Source organism: Coloeus monedula (genome assembly GCF_965178545.1).
Source record: "Coloeus monedula genome assembly, chromosome: 18".
NCBI lineage: Eukaryota > Metazoa > Chordata > Aves > Passeriformes > Corvidae > Coloeus > Coloeus monedula.
In genome coordinates, this window is record NC_138798.1 from 8,836,417 (window position 1) to 8,852,931 (window position 16,515).

Sequence of the window (16,515 nt, forward strand, 5' to 3'; positions counted from 1 at the left end):
AAACCCTAAAATTTAGCTCCATTTCATAGCTTACAAAATGAAGACCCAGAAAGTTTTTGTGTCCTTGCATGAGATAAAGCGAGATTAGGAATGTGGAAGCTTGTCTGCATGGACTCCTACTGTGCTGTGTTTCTTTATCCTTCTGTTGCCAGTAACTTTTGACAAGGCAGCACAGGTTTCCTTTGACAATAAGATGGACCATGAACCTGCACTACCTAGGCAATACTAAGAAGGAGAGTGAAGGGACCCTTCTTTCTCATTCTGGTTCATCACACAGCACTTGCTTGCTTTTTAGAAAGCTTCTTTAAAAATACAACCTGAAAATGCTTTGTCAGCCCTGCAGACCACATCCCAAGTGAATATTTAGTTGAACATGTTAAACCCTTCCCTTGCACACTGTATTTTAGTTCCCATGTTAGAGTAGGTAGAAGGGATGGTGGGTTATAATCCACACCAGACATGGGCCCTCTCCTCTCAGTCTTCCCTGGTGCTTATGGAATGAAGGAGCTTGGCTCAGTGTGAGACTGATAACGGGAGGGAGGGCTTGCCATGCGATTAGACCAGTTCACTGTAAACACCTAAGTTGCACAAGTGGCTCAAACTTTGATCTTTTTGTTGTGGAAAAGAAATCTGAGACTCTGAAACCTACCTTCAGTCACAAACAAGGAGGTGGACATTACTCAAGCCCAACTGTGGAAATGTAAATACAGTTAAATGTGATCAAAATGGAAAAAGCACTTCTTTCTTCCCCATTCCCTGCTCCCCAGTATACTGCCTGCTTTTACCAGGGGCTCCTACTCTGACTTGCCTAGCTCTGTTTGTGAATGCAGGCCCCAGTCTCACACCTAAAACACCCAAATCCAAGTGTTCCCGAGTGCTGTCTGGGATAAGGTTTAAGCCACAGGTGCAATTAAGCTTTTAAATGGTAAGCCTATTTGGTTAGGGGCACACCTAGGGCCTGCAAGAAGCTGGGAGAAAAACGATCAGTCTTTTAAACTGACAGGTGGTTCCTGAAATACTGCTGGAAGGGTTAAGAAGAAGCTACAGTATTTGTGATTCTCCGGGTATTTAGTGCAACAACTCTCAGAACGAGGTCTCTGTGAATGCTTCGGGCTGTCTTAGTGAGGTGGGATTTGATTTTAATTATAAATCTGGTACTGAATTATCAAAATCATGATTTTGATGAAGGCTTGGGCACACTCTTCATAGTCCTGTCTTCTTTTCCCCTCACACCCTCTTTCCGAAATCTGCCTGTGCAAAAGGATAAGTTTCATAGGAGTGTAGCCTGTTAGCCTGTGGTCTCTTTTGCTATTGGCATTTAGGCCTTTGATTAGATTTTTAGAGGAAAAATGTCATAGTAGGTTGTCTGGTAGAATGCTGGTGAATATTTTAAGATGTAAATGTTCACAGGTGTTCAATGAGCGTAAGAAAAATGGGGGATGTGAGACTTGAGCAATTCCTCACCCTTTTGATTTTTTTGCACTGTGTCATAGCTTTACTTTTACAATCATTAGAACAGCATCAGAGACCTTTGCTTTGCATAGCCTTGAGTTCTTGGGCAAGGATTTAAACATGGAACATTAAGACATGTTAGTGAACGTGTCCTAATTAGTCTCTTCCTTGGCTACCACATCCTCAAAGGCCGTGTGCCTTACTTACACTATGCCTCTCAAACACCTTCAACAATGTAGCATTTTATCCTAGTCTAGACAAAGTCTTAAGGGTTATGTTGTCTAGTCAACTAATCACCCCTTACAGTGGGAAAACTGCTTTCCTTTAGGATTGTTTCTCGGACTGCTTTTTCCTCCTTGCTGTCTCTTTTCTCCTCCTTCCCTCTGTATACTTTCCCTGCAGCAACTCCTGTTCCATCTGCTGCAATGTAAGCATTAACTATTTAATTGCTGATTAGGAAAATCTCATCACGTGGGCTTTGCAACAATACTGGAGTGGGAGGCAGAGGAAGGAGATGTGTGAGTTCCCAGTTCTCTATCACAAGCTGACCTGGGAGGGCATTAGTCATTCTTGACGCCATGAGGGTGTTTAACATCTCTTCTGTCTAATGGGTACAACAGTTGAATGGGATTTGGAGGTACCTGAGCCCTTGTCATCTCTTGCTGCTGAACTTGCTATTTGACCTTGAGCAAGTCAGGCTGGGCCTTTCGTCCCTTAAGTGGATAGAGGGCAAGTACTGTAGCTAAGTGCTTTTTGATTCTTAAATGCAGAAAACATACTCATGCAAAGGACTAGTTGTTTTTCTTGTATAGTAAGAAGTGCTGTGAGGTTTTGAAATCTCTTCCCTATGCTTCTGCACCAAGTTGCAGAGAGTGAGATGAGAAGCTGGAGGAGAGCTGCAGTTCTCCAAGCAGTGAAAGCCCTTTTAGCTCTGCATTCCCAAGCAGCCATATGGGGCTTTTGCCCAACTGACTTATTTCCTTGTGTGATGCAAATTCAGCTGGTGGCCCCCTTCTCTCCCCCTGGCATCTGCTATTCTAAGCACTCGTGTGGGTTTTCAGCATTTCAGCTCCTCTTTGCACTTAGAGCACCCAGTTGCCTCAGTTGGGTGCACTCTGTAGTACGATACTTGTGAAAACTCGGCAGACTCGGAGGGGGCTGTGGGAGATGTGGTAAAAAAAGGTGTGCAGGTGGACTCTGCAACCCATGTACTCAGTCTCTGCCCTGAGGGCTTTCCATGGCTCATCATAATTGCCAGTTTCTCGCTTGGTTTTGCAGGACTCTCAAAGTTGCATTGGAGATGGGAATTGGACCTTTTTCATTCTGTTGTGAAAGAGAAAGGACTGAAATGTTGGGATAATTGGAGAGCTAATGAAACTGTCATTGTAAAAGACAAGAAAATGGTATTCTTAGCAATTAGCAAGGGAAAGCATTTCAGTGAGGCTGAAACTATCTTATTTGTTTGGGGAGTTTATTGTTAGCAGATGTTTAATTTCCGTAAGCAATTAATATTTGGAAAGCTTAAAATTATTTTTATACTTGTAAAACCCCCTTGTATTTTACTTAATTGAGGGAGTAAGCACTCACACAATGTCTCCTCAAAGACTCCACAAAGGCCTGAACTGGCCTTCTTGATTCTTTTGAAGAAAACATGGGTGTATGTGTAGGAGAGTGCAGAGGAGAGGGTAACTGTATATATGGGCACAGAATGGAAATAAAGGACAAAATACCTTTGAGAAAAGGGTCAAAACATGCCAATATACTTCTCATGCTGTCTACCTCTATCACTAACAACCCCTACTTCCTCTCCCCCAACCCCACCCCTCCCACCCCCCCCACCCCCCCCCCAAAAATTCAATTTTGAAAACATCCTTGCAGATCACGTGGCAGCTGGCAAAGGCTGCTGCCCCTTCTCCCAGACGCAGCTTATGCTCGTGAAACAAAGCAAACTGGGTTGAAATTCTAGGCATTAAAAAACTAAAGCAGCTGCTTCCCTGACATCCTGGGTTGGACTCTGATTTCAGTTTCACTTCTGCTAGATCTTGGGTAATGTCATTGCTACGGTGTAACTGAAATGAGAACTGGGGCTGCTAATTTTGACACTGGGTCACCCAGTGGTAATCCATTTGTTATCTCTGTTAGATTTGTGAGAACACACACACCCACTCCCTTTAGACTGCAGTAATTTATTTGGCCTATTTTATGTCTGATGGTCACTTGAAACTGTACCTCTTGCCTGTCAGCAGCTGTAATTGTTTTGTTAAGTGACTATCTAAAGTGAGACTTCCTTGTGCAAATGTGTATTTTAGACACTGTCACCAGAAATCCAGTGGTTCTCCTCTCTCCCTACCCCTCTCTCCCTGTCCCCTTCAGCTGTTTAGATTTCAGGACACATGGCTTAAATGAACGTATGCTTGGAGTTTGCAAAATGGCTTGAATGACAGGAGAAATCGGATCACACAATGAGAGTTCAGAACCCAGCCACCAATTGGTACAGCAGGAGTCTGCAGCTCCCTTATGCTCATTATTGTCTCGGCATAACATCCAGCACTGTGTGTTTCTCACGTCCCCTCTGAAAAATGGGAATGCAATTGAAACGAGCGGGCGGAGGAATGTCCCCCTCCCTGCGAGCGGGGCTGTCAGCCTCCGCTTTCTGTGGCACCCCCAAGGCCTGTGGGGAACGGGGTGGAGAAGGGCCTGCACACCTTATTCTGCCTTCTTTGCTTGCACTGGAGAATCTCCAGCTTATCCTGCCAGTGCAGTGACTGCATGTGGAGGAGGGGGAGAGGTTGTGTTGCAAGCTCTGAGAAAATTAGTTGTTCTATTTTATCTTTTGCAGCTGCAGCACTTTTTTTTTCTCCCCTCATCATTCCCCCCTCCCCATGCAAGTGGTATGTCTGAACCATATCCTTCAAAACCAGTTTTCTAAGCAGATTAGATGGGCAGCAGAGACAGCTATGCAATCAGGCAAAAATGTGCACTCAAGCCTTCATTTCATGCAGTGGCCAGAGCAGTAAGTGTCTACCACCTGCATTTTTTTTTTCTTCTTTCTCTCCCTTTGCAGTTATTCTGTAGTGCTGTTGTCTGTCACTGTTGTAGACTAAAACAAAATGCTCATTCTGATCCTTAATTATATAAAAATTAGGGAGGGGAAGGAAGTTGGGTTCCATGCTAATACTCATTAACATGAAATGTAGAGCGTGCTCCCGAGCTGGCATGCTTCACCATGCAAAGTGACATTTGCTCCCTGCAAGCGTGTGGAAGGGTAATCTGGGGATTACCCTCAGGTTCTCTAATACCAATCCTCCCCTGACCAGTCTGGAAAACCAGTGTCTTAAGTTTACTGCTCCTTTGAATTCAGTATACTCCCCTGGACCGCCACTGCAAGTGAATTTGGTCTCTTGCTACCCCATATCTTTCAGTGTTCCCTATCAGCCTTGTTGCATGCTAGGAATCTGACAATAATGGTCTTCACCTGCTTTGAGATACCATGAGAACACTTAAGCATTGGTATTGGTTTCATGTCTGGTCTCTTATAGGACAACGAGTTTAATTTGGGACTAAGCTCTCCAGACAAGTTTGGAAACCTTATGTCTTGTTCAGTGTGGGTGGAAAATGGGGATAGGTTAGTGGGCTGAGTGGCAGACCTGAGGAAGAGAGAGTTGAGTAAGCCTTGGCTGTCTTCCAAGAGAGGAAACAGAGCAAAGTGTCCCAGGAGTCACTTGTTGCTCCTCTGGAGAAAAGGCAGGAACCCAGAGCAAGGTGATCAAGTAATGCTTCTTACTGTGAGTCTGGAGAAGCAGGGAAAAGAAGTTGTATGATAAAACTAGAAAAGAGAAATTGGGGATTGAGATTCTGGGGGAAAATGAGAGAAGGAGAGAAAAGAAACTTTTATTTTTTATAGAGGGTATGAAGAAGGAAAGAAAGAGAAACTAACCTGAAGACTTTGGTGTGCTTTGTTGGGTAAGAAAGAATGTACTATAAGCCCAGACAAAGAAAATTATATTTGAAATATTGGTAGAAAACTGTGCTTTAACATACTGGCGCAATGCACTTAATTATCTTCTGCTGATCCCTCAAAAGTAAAAAATTACTTTGAGGAGAGTTAAAAATTGCAAAGAAGAGAGACTCAATCTTGCTGGCAAAAAGGGGGTGAAAAAGTGGGTGGAAAGCTGGTTGAATGTGTCAACCACAAAAGTGGTGAGATACAGTCGTAGAGAATTCAGGTTTTAAAACACAAGGAAATCGTGCAGAGATATTTCTCACACTGACTTGTAAATAGCATCTTTGGGTGCACAGCATTGCCAAATTTACCCTTGTTACAGGGGCAACTTACAGTAAGTTCCCACCAAAGCCATACACCATCTGTTTGAATTACTTAGAGGAAAGGTTTGTCTCCTTATTCCCCTTCTATTAGATGTGACAGATTCATGTCTTTGAGGGCAGATCACTGTTAGGCTAAATCTTTCTCTGGTTATGATTCCTTATGACTATAAAACAGTCACAAGGTTATGGGGTTTAAAAAGAGAGGTTTATTGCAGTTTCCAGCACTGAAACTACAGGCTAAGTGTCTCTCCTTTTCCTTTTTTTTCAAGAGTAAATCAAATCCATCCATACACACACATACACACTCACTCTGCCTTCTCTCAGATACACAGACCTGGGGGATGAACACACACTACAAGAGCCGCATTACAGAGTCTACAAGAAAACTACTAAAATAGCTTTCTGTGAATGCATAATAATCTTCCCTCTGAGTCCTCTCCACTTGTTTTAAGAACTGGTGGCTGAGCATGAGTTGGTGGCATCCCTAACGTTTGGGACAGAACTCAGAACCTTCAGCAGCTCCACCAGCAGTTGTTTCTACCCAACTCTCATAGAAACTGTGCCCGTGCCTTGGCTTAGAGCAGCAAGGTATTGAGACCATTCAGACATCTGTTGCAAACCCCCTGGTTCAATACTTGTCAGACTTTGAGCTAGTTGTTAAACTCGGCTGATGAACTAAATCCTGCAGTCCTTAGGTCACGCCAGGAGCTGGGTAGGAGGCAGAAGGGTGCTGATACTGCTATAATTTAAGCTCCCTGCTGAGGAAGCTTCTGCAGGAGTGAGATTTGTTCGCTGTATTATTTTTAAGCTAGTTTGTAAGAATGCTGCTGTGGTCAGTAAGAGACTGATCTGAATTTTCCTTGGAGTGGCTTTTGCAGGGAGCAGTGTAGTTTCTTTAAAATGGAAACATTATTTTCCTCCTAGAAAAGCCCAATGCTAGATTTCTGATCACCTGTAAAATTAATAAACTAGCTTTTTACCAGAAATGTTACATTGACCTGTCTATGCTGCCTGAATGGGAATACCTCTTTGCTTTGCTTTTCTCTAACTGATCTAAAAGGTTTCACTTGGGCTTGGTTCAAAACATTGCATTGGATTCCAGGTCATCCTTGACTGCTCAGAGAGCTGTTGACTGATGTACCTATTCTGCTGGACTCCAAGGGCCCTAGCCTTCCCATATGGCAGTACAGGTCTCCCAGGGGCCGTGCTGTGCCACAGGAGACCTCAGTGTGTGCTTTGGGAGCTGCCTTCCAGCATGGGAGGCTGACCCAGAAGTAAGGTCAGGGTTACCAGGCTGCCAAGCTGCAGTGACTGAGGCAGTGCAACACTGTGGGAATAAAAGCAGCTCAACATTGTACTGACTCAGAACAAAATTTCTCAGGTCAGGTCACCAAACCAAGATGAACTAACTTTGGTTTCAGTAATGTAAAATATTCCGTTTCAAATGACACCAAATGCACTGGTGTTCACAAATAGGTTTCCTTTTTTTTTGTTTCTTTCTTTCTTTTTAAACTTGTGAACTTCCGTTCTACATAGTCTCTAATTTCAGTTTTTCTGCCCAAATTGGGATGAGAGCAAATGTTGAAATACTGGAATTTCTTCCTTTCTGAGGAGGAGGCAGCTGATGAGTACGAGCAACCAGTTTCAGGGTTGGGACAGCTGACTCTGAAGCCCTGTACACTGGAGCAGAGCAGGCGGTGGAGGGGCAGATAGGTGGTGGAGGGGAGGGGAACACGCTGGCAGACAGAGGGAAGTAGGAGACTGGAATGAGAAGCAGCAATGAGGGCTAGAACAAAAGATAAGGAAGAGAGAGCAGAAGTTTTTACTTGGCTGCCTGAGCTGTAGGAGCAGCTCTGTTTTTGTGCTGTTACACTGCTGGCTGTGCCCAGCTCAGCACCCTGTGCTTGGCTGAGTGTCCAGCAGGTATGTGGGAAGGTGCCACCGCGAGAGCTCCTGTCCCAGAGTGCAGGAGGAACTCCACGGAGAGGGCAGGGGCTGGTGAGGTGGAGCTGGTGGGTCACACCAGTGCACACAACCAGGCAGTGCTGCAGGGTTTCACTTCTGCTCGCAGAGCAGTTGAGTCCTTCTGTGCAAATGGAACAGGGGGTGAATGCAGGATCAAAAGCTGAGCACTTCTGAGCTCTCATCCCAGCTCTGAGCAGGGCACTGCAGTCCTTGTGAGTTACAGTCTCTCTGCCACTGAGTCTTTTTCTGTAAAGTAGAAAGCACAGGAACACTCTTTTCTGGTGGGACTGGGAAGGAGCACTAGTGACTGCTCCTAGCACTGCAGAGTGTTTATTATGCTGATGCTTTTATTATTTAGCAAGTTCCTTGACTTAAAAAAAAAAAAATATACCAAACTGATACACTCCATCCATCAGCAGTGCCCTCGAGGAATGAGTAGCTAATTAGAGAGCAGGACTTGTGAAAAGACAAACCCGGGTTATACACGGAACAGGTTTCTCCAGTATTTATTGCCTACGTTACTGGACAAGCTTCCTTGTAAGTAATAGTCAAATAATCGGCCTGGGTCCTTTTGTGAATGGCTTGAGTCTGTGTGGTCCCTCCTTTGTTAGAGCAACTCATGGTGTCTGAAAGCTTCTGCACCCCCTGTTCTGAACAGCAGAGCCTGGTGGCACCAGCTGCTTCTGCCTGGAACAAACATTTGCATGTGACATTAAAAAGGAAAAAGCTAGTTTCAAAATGTATTTTGTTTTCCTTATCCTCTCATTTTTAGCCCTAGTTCAAACTCTGGAAATATTTAAAAGGTTAATATATCTAGCTTTTGCTACAAGCATCTTTTAAACAAGTAAAGCTTGAAGAGGAAAGAGAAATCTTTCCTTCAGAAATAAAACAGCAGCCAGTGTTTGGAAATATTTTAACAATAGACCATATGGGAGTCCCAAACTATTAAGCTTTATTATTCAGAAGGCGGAAAATGTGGTTTGATATTCAATTGATATACAGTATAAATGAGAGCCGCAAACTCGGCTCCCTTGAGCTGGGATTCAGATGTTCTCTTGAATATAATAACTAATGCTTTGGCCTAATTCCACAGAATGCATCCAGCCTGCTGATCATAAGCCAAGAAACTGTAAGCTTTTTTTCCCCTTCCCCTCTCTTCTCCAAAGTACTTTCCTCTCCTGCCAGCATGAGCTTTTGGCCTGAATATAAATCTCCTGACACTGGATGTGTATAGAAAGTGGGGAGGATGCTAATGGTGCACAGCAGTGGAGCTCTGTGTGTGCATGTGTGTGTTTGTTTTTCTTCTGCTTTCATGATAAGGTTTTCCCCTTGCAATGTGCTCTCAGGGGATTACATTGGTCATCCTAGGGTCCTAGGTGGGAGCTTCTTTGTACTTGTTTCACTGTTTGTTTCTTAGTGCTGTGGGAGCAGGTGAACATCTTTTGGGGTTACTGTGAAGTGGTGCCAAAGACCATGAGAGTGTGGAATTTATTGGAGGGAGAGAGACTGGAAGTGGTTTCAGTTTATTTTCCTTTTTTTTCTTTTTCTTTTTTCCCCTGGTTTGATTTGCATATATTTGTATTTGCACTTTACCCCTTTCTATCAGGTATCTCTTAACTTTCTCTCCTATGGGGAAAAGAACTCATAAAAGCTGCTTATAAAATATTACATACATGGACTAAGATTGCGTGTATGCAAAAGTAGACTGAAAGTTAGACTGATACTGTGACCAAGTAATGGCAGACTTAAAAAATGGATCACCCATTTTTTGACATGGGATCCTTTTGGTACTGCCATCTTCAGCTGTGCTGGGTCCTATCTTTTCTACCCTCTCAGGATCTCTGTGGTTTGTGATTTCCTGAGTAGGCAGGAGACATCAGCATTAAGGTATCTTGCACTTTTCTCTAGAACCATGGTGAGCCCAGAAAAAGACTCCCACTTTACGTCTGAGTCCAGGAATGCCTGTAATACAGAACACTGCAGAGAATATAAATTATGCATACTGAATGTGAAGTTTAGTTTTGGCTTCTGTCTTTTCTCCATTTCTCTTTTCAGTTGTTCATGATAGCTTAAATTTTCCATGTTTTTGTCTCAACCCACACTCAAAATTTTTCCTTTGGGGAAAATTGGAGCAAAATCAATTTTAGTGCAATTTTTCAAGCCTCCTCAACTTGGACTTACATCTGTTTGGTGTGGGGGAGTGGAATTTTATCATAAAACGTTTGATTTATTTAATGTATTCAATAAGCATCGAAGATGTGCCAGGTACTTTCTCAGCCCTTTTGGATGAGAAATCTTTCAAGCTAAGAACTCAATAAACAAAGACGTTCCAGAGCTCAAAATTTCCCTGCCATTAAGGTCTCCATATATCTAAGGAATAAACCGAGCTTGAACAAAGCTGATTCTAAGACTTGTGAAGTACAAAATGTCACAGGCAGTACTGATGAGATCTGTGACTGAAACAACTATTTCTTTTTAATGTATTTCCTGATCCTGTTATCAGCCCAACTTAAAACAAACTCAGCTGAGTGTCCATGCAGCAGCTCTACTTTCATTGCATCTGTTTCTATTGGTGAATCTGCTGCTATGGGTGTGTGGTGCTGTGACAAAGGCTCATCTAAACAGGGTCATTGATTGAGACTAAGGTAAGTTACCAACTGAATGGAAGAGCTCTTCTCAGTTATATTCATCATCCTAATGAAGAGGCAATTTGGAATAGTTAATAAGGAATAGCTGTTCTGGAATAACCCCTTTTTAAGACAAACCCTCACTCTTTCTATAATTGCATTCCAGGAAGCTATTCTGTACTGAATCAGCATGGGATAGAGTGCCGAAAAGACGTTCAGACCAAGCACAGCTAGCGGTGAGTGGGCAATACACACCGGGATGCCCTATTGCAACCATTCCAAGTGAGCAGCAGAACAGCCAAACTGGTTGCCTGTACATTTCTCTGAAAGGCAACTGAAAGTAAATATGAAAATCACAGTACAAAGGCCTCTGTCTTATCAGGGATGAAGTCTGAGCTCCCTTTACTGTCTGAGCATTAGCCTGGTGTTACGGACAGAATGCATGTCCCAACCTGTAACTGATCACAATTTGATTAAATGTTGGGGTGTGGAAAGGACTTGAGTGCTTTTTCCCAATGTGTATATTTACATCATTATGTGGGAGCAATCAATTTATCAAACCCATCTGATTATTCAATAGTGGGGAATAACAACTGGCTGAAAGAAAATGTGTATTGTTTTAGAGGTGGATAGAAAATTGGTTTAAAAGAAATTCACACAATCTTTTTCTTTTGAGGGGAACCTGCACTAACAAACTACTCTAGGAAAGGAAATCCAGTAATTTAGAATTGCCAGTAGTTTAAAATGCCATGAAAAATTTCCTGCAGCATAAAATTTTGTGCTTGTCCTTGCCAGGGAGGATGGGCTGGAGCAGAGATGGTGCTCTTGTGCTTCAGTACATTGTAATTGTGATATAGTTGCTGTTAATTCATAGTTCTCTTGACTTTCGGAATTCATCCCTTCCCTTAAAAGGGAAGGTGGCAGCCTGGAGTGGAGAAGCTCCAACTGCAGCCCTCTGGATGTCAATCCACCCCGACTTTCTTAAGCCTCCTACTTAAATCATTATCTTAATGAATCACCATTGCTGCTATCTTCAGTGCTACACAGGAACATGCAAATTTTAAACAGCCTGGGGGAAAGCCCTTTTTGTCTGTAAAGTGCTCTGATACTTGCATTTAGATGTTGCCATGATAGGTACCTTGGATACTACTTTCTGCCTAACCCCGTGGATAGATCCTGGGGTGTAGCTCTCCCCAGTGCCTGCTGGGCAGCTCTCAAGCTCCCTGAGAAGGGATGGATGTAATGATTCTGCTACCTACTGGGAGCAGCAGCTTGAGCTCAGGCATGTCGAAGCCAGACCACTCCATGATTGTCCCTCAGCTGAGGGCCCCTTGGCTGTGCTTTCCTGTAGCTGCAGAATGACAAGGACATAAGGGAGTGAGAATGGGGGTCCCTCCTTAGCTCTGCATTTGCCATTTTCACTTTGGGCAAGTTTCTTCATCTCTTCACTTGAATATTTTTCACAGCTTAAATAAGCCATGCAAATGTTTATGAGTCAACTAAATTTTCTCCCAAGTAGGTATCAAGGAATTTGATACAACAGGAAAATTACCAGCTTGCTAGAAAAACATTTTTTAAGGAAAAACTGAACATAGTGAAGTTACTGCAAACTGTCTCCAAGACTTTCAACATTGTGTTGTCTGAATTTTTCCTTGATGATTCAATTTGGCTACACATTGAGCTCTGCCCACTTCCAGCTCTCCCAGCTGATCACTTGAGAAATCTTTACTTGTAAATGGTGGATATGGAGAGAGAGCCATGTATAGCTGTTTCAGATGGCAATCTTTGTGGTTATTTACAATATGTATTGAAAATTTGATTCCTTTATTCATTAAACCAAGAGCTGAAGAAGCTGTTTCATGCAAATGTCCTAGATGATAAGAAGTACCCTTCTCAAATTGCGAAGTAATTCATCCATTGTCCCTTTTCTGTGGCTTAGAAGTAGAATCCATTCCCTTACTATGGGTGACTTTTCCTCACTACTAGTAGTTCTGCTTCTGGAGCAATGGCAGGATAAATGTGGAAGATACCAGGTGAACAGGAATCCTTTAGTTTCTGCTAGGAGAGGACCTTATTAACAGAACTGAGCTTAAATGCATTTTCTGTGATAACATTATCAGTGGTCAATTCCTGCTGGGAGAGTTATGCCCACGAGAGGCCAGAACATTTATCTTGAAGAGGGCATCCTCATTCCCTTATTCTTCTCAGTCAAATCTTCTCTGAAACAAGTTGAGCTGGAGCTAGATACTTTCACACTAAGAAGAATGCAGCTTCTCAGTTGGTTACCAAAGAAAGGAGATGTGAACAAACAGTACCTGCTGACTTTTTGTATCTCAAGGCCTGGACAGGAGTCCAGGTGTGAGGTGGGAATATGATTTGCTTCCTCACCTGTCTGTGCACTCCTTTCTGGAGAACAGCAAGGAACTAGCCCTAAATAATTCAGACTTTTTTCCCTGCTTGGTGTAGCTCTGAACAGACTGCCTCTTTCTTGTAATAGCATTTAAGGCACTTTGCAAACTGCTTTACAGTGATAATTTTTCTGCTTATTGTGAGCAGGCTGTTGTGTTCTCTGTGCTCAAGCTCCTGGCTGGTTCTGATCCGTCATGGGATGGCAGCATTTTATAATACAGGGGCTAAATTAACTGGGGAACCATCTATTAGATTCAGCACCATGAGAAGTGTCAGTCAGAGTAGGGATTTCAGAAGAAATATCAGAAGTGAGTTATACATGTGTGTATAAATGTGTGTGTATATTGTGTTTATATTTCAAAAGAGAAAACAGAGGTGACTGACATTTGAAGCTGAGTGCAAAACTTTAACACAACTTTTTTTCGTTCCAGTCTTGGAAAGTCATGGTGATGGGTGTGGGGAGGTCTCTGGCTGACTTTCTGAACTGCCTTTATGTCAGAGCTCCAGCAAGGGATTTGGTGGAATTTCTCATCCTATTGAGTAAAAGGGATGTTCTATCCCACATAGTTTCCTTAGGAAACTGAAGGAAAGGGATTCTTCTCCACAGATCTTAACACACCCAGTGTATTTTTGTGGGCACTGTGTGCAAAATGTTCAGTAAATGAGATACCTGAAAGGAATGTTTCTATATGCTGAACTGGATTACTTTATTCCTCCAGCCTCTGCACACTCTTATGCTCATGGGTAGTTGTAGATTTTTGTCAATGTACAAAGGTTGTTATTTCTGAATTCAGAGGTTTGTAACTAAATGTGTCTGTGCTATTATTTTGTTAATCTGTCTTGTGCTACTTTTGTTGACTGCGTGTTCTTAAGAGTCTGTGTTTACACAAATTACCTGCTCAGTTTTCTGGTCAGGTATGCTGAGATTCAGTGTTGCAGTTTATAACTTTGGTTTTTGTTATCTTTCTCCTCTTGTGTTACAACTTGTGTTACAAATTCTGAAACTGTGGTCAAACAAACTGCTCTGATATTTCCTCCCAGTGTTTGCTAATTCAGCAGCACTTCAGCTGCTTATAAGAAGCACAGAGAAACCGCAGCCGAGCACCGTGTTAACAAGTGATGCACATAGCACTATGCAGGTAGAGGGGTTTTAATCTGCAAGCATATCTATCATTAATTTTAAGGCCTTTTGGAACCGTGGTAGCTCAGCTAAGAGAGGGGAGATAAGACAAGCAATTATACGGAGCAGTTCTGTTTGGTGAAGCACGTCTTTTGGGATTAGCAGGGGCTCATGAGGCAGGGTAGTGATTTGTGCATTGCAGTGCCAAGTCTGACTGATCCTTCAGGACAGTCACTTGTTATGTGGGGACTCCTGGGAAATTTCTTAAGACTGGGATATTTACTGGGACAAGATTGAGAAAGTTTCCTTGGTTTGTCAGTATAGATTTTAATGCAGCAGTGCTCCCCACTGCTTGCTGGGGAGAACCGTGTGCTTTCTGCTTCTCTGGTTTGTGGACCTTCTTATTGGGTGTACAGGTGAAAAAAAATAGCCATGAGCTTTGAGTGACTGCAAACTGCTGTGCTTTTGGGAAGATTTTGAAAAATGGCAGGGATTTGAAAGCTGAGATTTTGACTGACTTGAATTGGGTAAAAAAATTGAGAGAACTGTGGCAGCAGTTGTTGGGAGAAGAAAAATGTCACCTATCACCTCAGCAGACTATTTAAGAGCACTCTGAAGTGAGTCCCCAGAAGGTTCTTGCAGAGAGACGAATGGGCAGCTGGGAGGAAATGCTGTACTCCCTGAAGAAACAACAAACTCTGGATGTTTACTCAAGCTGGTAAACCAAACAGAAACCATCAGTGTGGTGCTGGGTAAATCTGTGGTGTGCCAGTGTCTTAGGCACTGTGCAGTTCTAATCACCACCTTCAAATGTAGTGGAGGGCCAGGGAAGGTCCAGAGAAAAGTCAGTCACTGACTTTGATTTCTCTTTGCCAAAGAGAAGAGATGACTTATTACAGAAATTGCAGATGTGTGGTATTGTCATGAATGGTGGGGAAAGGGGGTAGGGAGTGATCCTTCACAGCTCCTGTGTTTGCTAAATTGATTCAAAGCAGGCAAAGAGGAGGCACTCTGTCAAGCAGCAGTTACCACGTGAAACTCATTGCCACAGGGTGTTATGGATAGCAGAAGTCTAAACAGATTGAAAAATCGATGAAGGACAGATAAGTTCTTATTAAAAGTGATGGCCTGGATACAACCTCTGGATCAGGAGATCTTTAGCAATTACACAGGGTGTAAGAAGGAAGAAGACTGCCTGTATTCTATGTCATTGCTTTTCTTCCCTCTCTTCCATCCCTCACTTTTTTTTTTTTTTTTCTTTTTGGCCCTATTCTGGCTACTGCTGAAGAACAGAGAGAGCTAGACCTTTGCTCTTATAACATGGCTATTTTTATAGTTCAAAACTAGAAAGGAAACCAGCTACCCTGCAGTGAGGAAAACTAGTTTTGCCTTGCAGCCCACAGGTAATGTAAAGCACACGGAAATGAAGAGAATTAGAAGTCAAGTGCCTAAAAATGTGTACGTGTTATAAAATGCCTCAGTAGCCTGCATCGCTTTTAAAATTCTGAGTTAACAGGAAGCTAAGCTTGTTACCAAAGCTGTAAGTAACTATAATGTTTCCAGTTACCTTTCGCACTTTCTCCTCTCGGTGCTACAGTCCCTGATACTGCACCTAATGAGCTGGCTTGGGCGTGTTTAACTCGAGTAGTAGTGACACCTTGGGTTGGAAGCTGAGGATGGCTGCCCTCCGCAGAAAGGACTGGGGAGCACGACAGGGAGGGGAGGAAGCAGAAAGTTGGGAAGGGGGCTGGAGAGAAGATTCTAAAATCCCTTGTATATGCACAAAAGCAGGAAAGTGTAACACAGAGGAGGGCTTGTAGTCGTGACTGCAGCAGCAACAGTCGGTTGGTATTTGGGAGGTGAAAAAATCAGTTTTACATTTTGCTAGACGACTGTACTGTAATACAGCAGTGCCTCCTGGCAGGGAAAGCAATGTAATGTAAAGCAATACCGCGTGGAAGAGCAGTTGGAGAGCTGTCAGAAGCCGAGTAGCTTGGAATGCTTCCACGTGAACCTGGGAGCAGCGAGCTCGCTGCAGCGTGGCATTCCCCTGCCCCGAGGAGGAGAGCGGCTGCAGCGCAGGCGTCACTCGCCACCTTCCAGCATGGCTCAGCTCGCTGGAAGAGGCTTTTCTAGGCAAAATAGCAAGAGTTTCCTTCTTCTCTTGGGAGATTTCTCTTCCAGCTCACAGAGCCCTTGTGAGTTCACATGCCAGGCAGTCCTGGGGCAAATGAGTTTTTACCTGTCAGCTGTCATCACCTGCCACATTGGAGTACTCCAGGGCACAAGGCTGCCAGAGGGGTAGCAAAAGGCTGGAGCTCTCCAGAGCGGGCTGCAGGAAAGCTGCTAAATCTGATGGGATGAGCAAGCAAGAATTTTTTTTTTTTCTTTTTCTTTTTTTTTCTCCCCAGGGGGCTTTGGTGCAGGGCACTGGCTTTTATTCCAGTTTTTAGATTTTTGGATATACTTAGTAATCTTACTTGTGGTTTTTACCTCCCCTCTCTCCTTGTCCCCAGCATTTTCCTTCCCTTCAAGTCCTCTGCCTCACTCTGTGTATTGCTACTATAAATTGCTTGGTATGAAGGGTCCTGTTTCTTACTTGGAGCCTCTGGATGC

General features: G+C 43.3%; 1 protein-coding gene across 1 annotated transcript in view; it reads left to right on the forward strand.

Annotated features, from left to right (window-relative positions):
* Positions 1–10,593: 10,593 nt before the first annotated feature.
* The window catches only part of HIC2 (HIC ZBTB transcriptional repressor 2), a gene marked incomplete at its 3' end in the record, with an annotated part of 31,392 nt that continues 25,470 nt past the window's right edge, over positions 10,594–16,515 (forward strand). Inside the window, exon 1 of the mRNA XM_082293505.1 lies at positions 10,594–10,606. The remainder of the gene's footprint in view (positions 10,607–16,515) is intronic.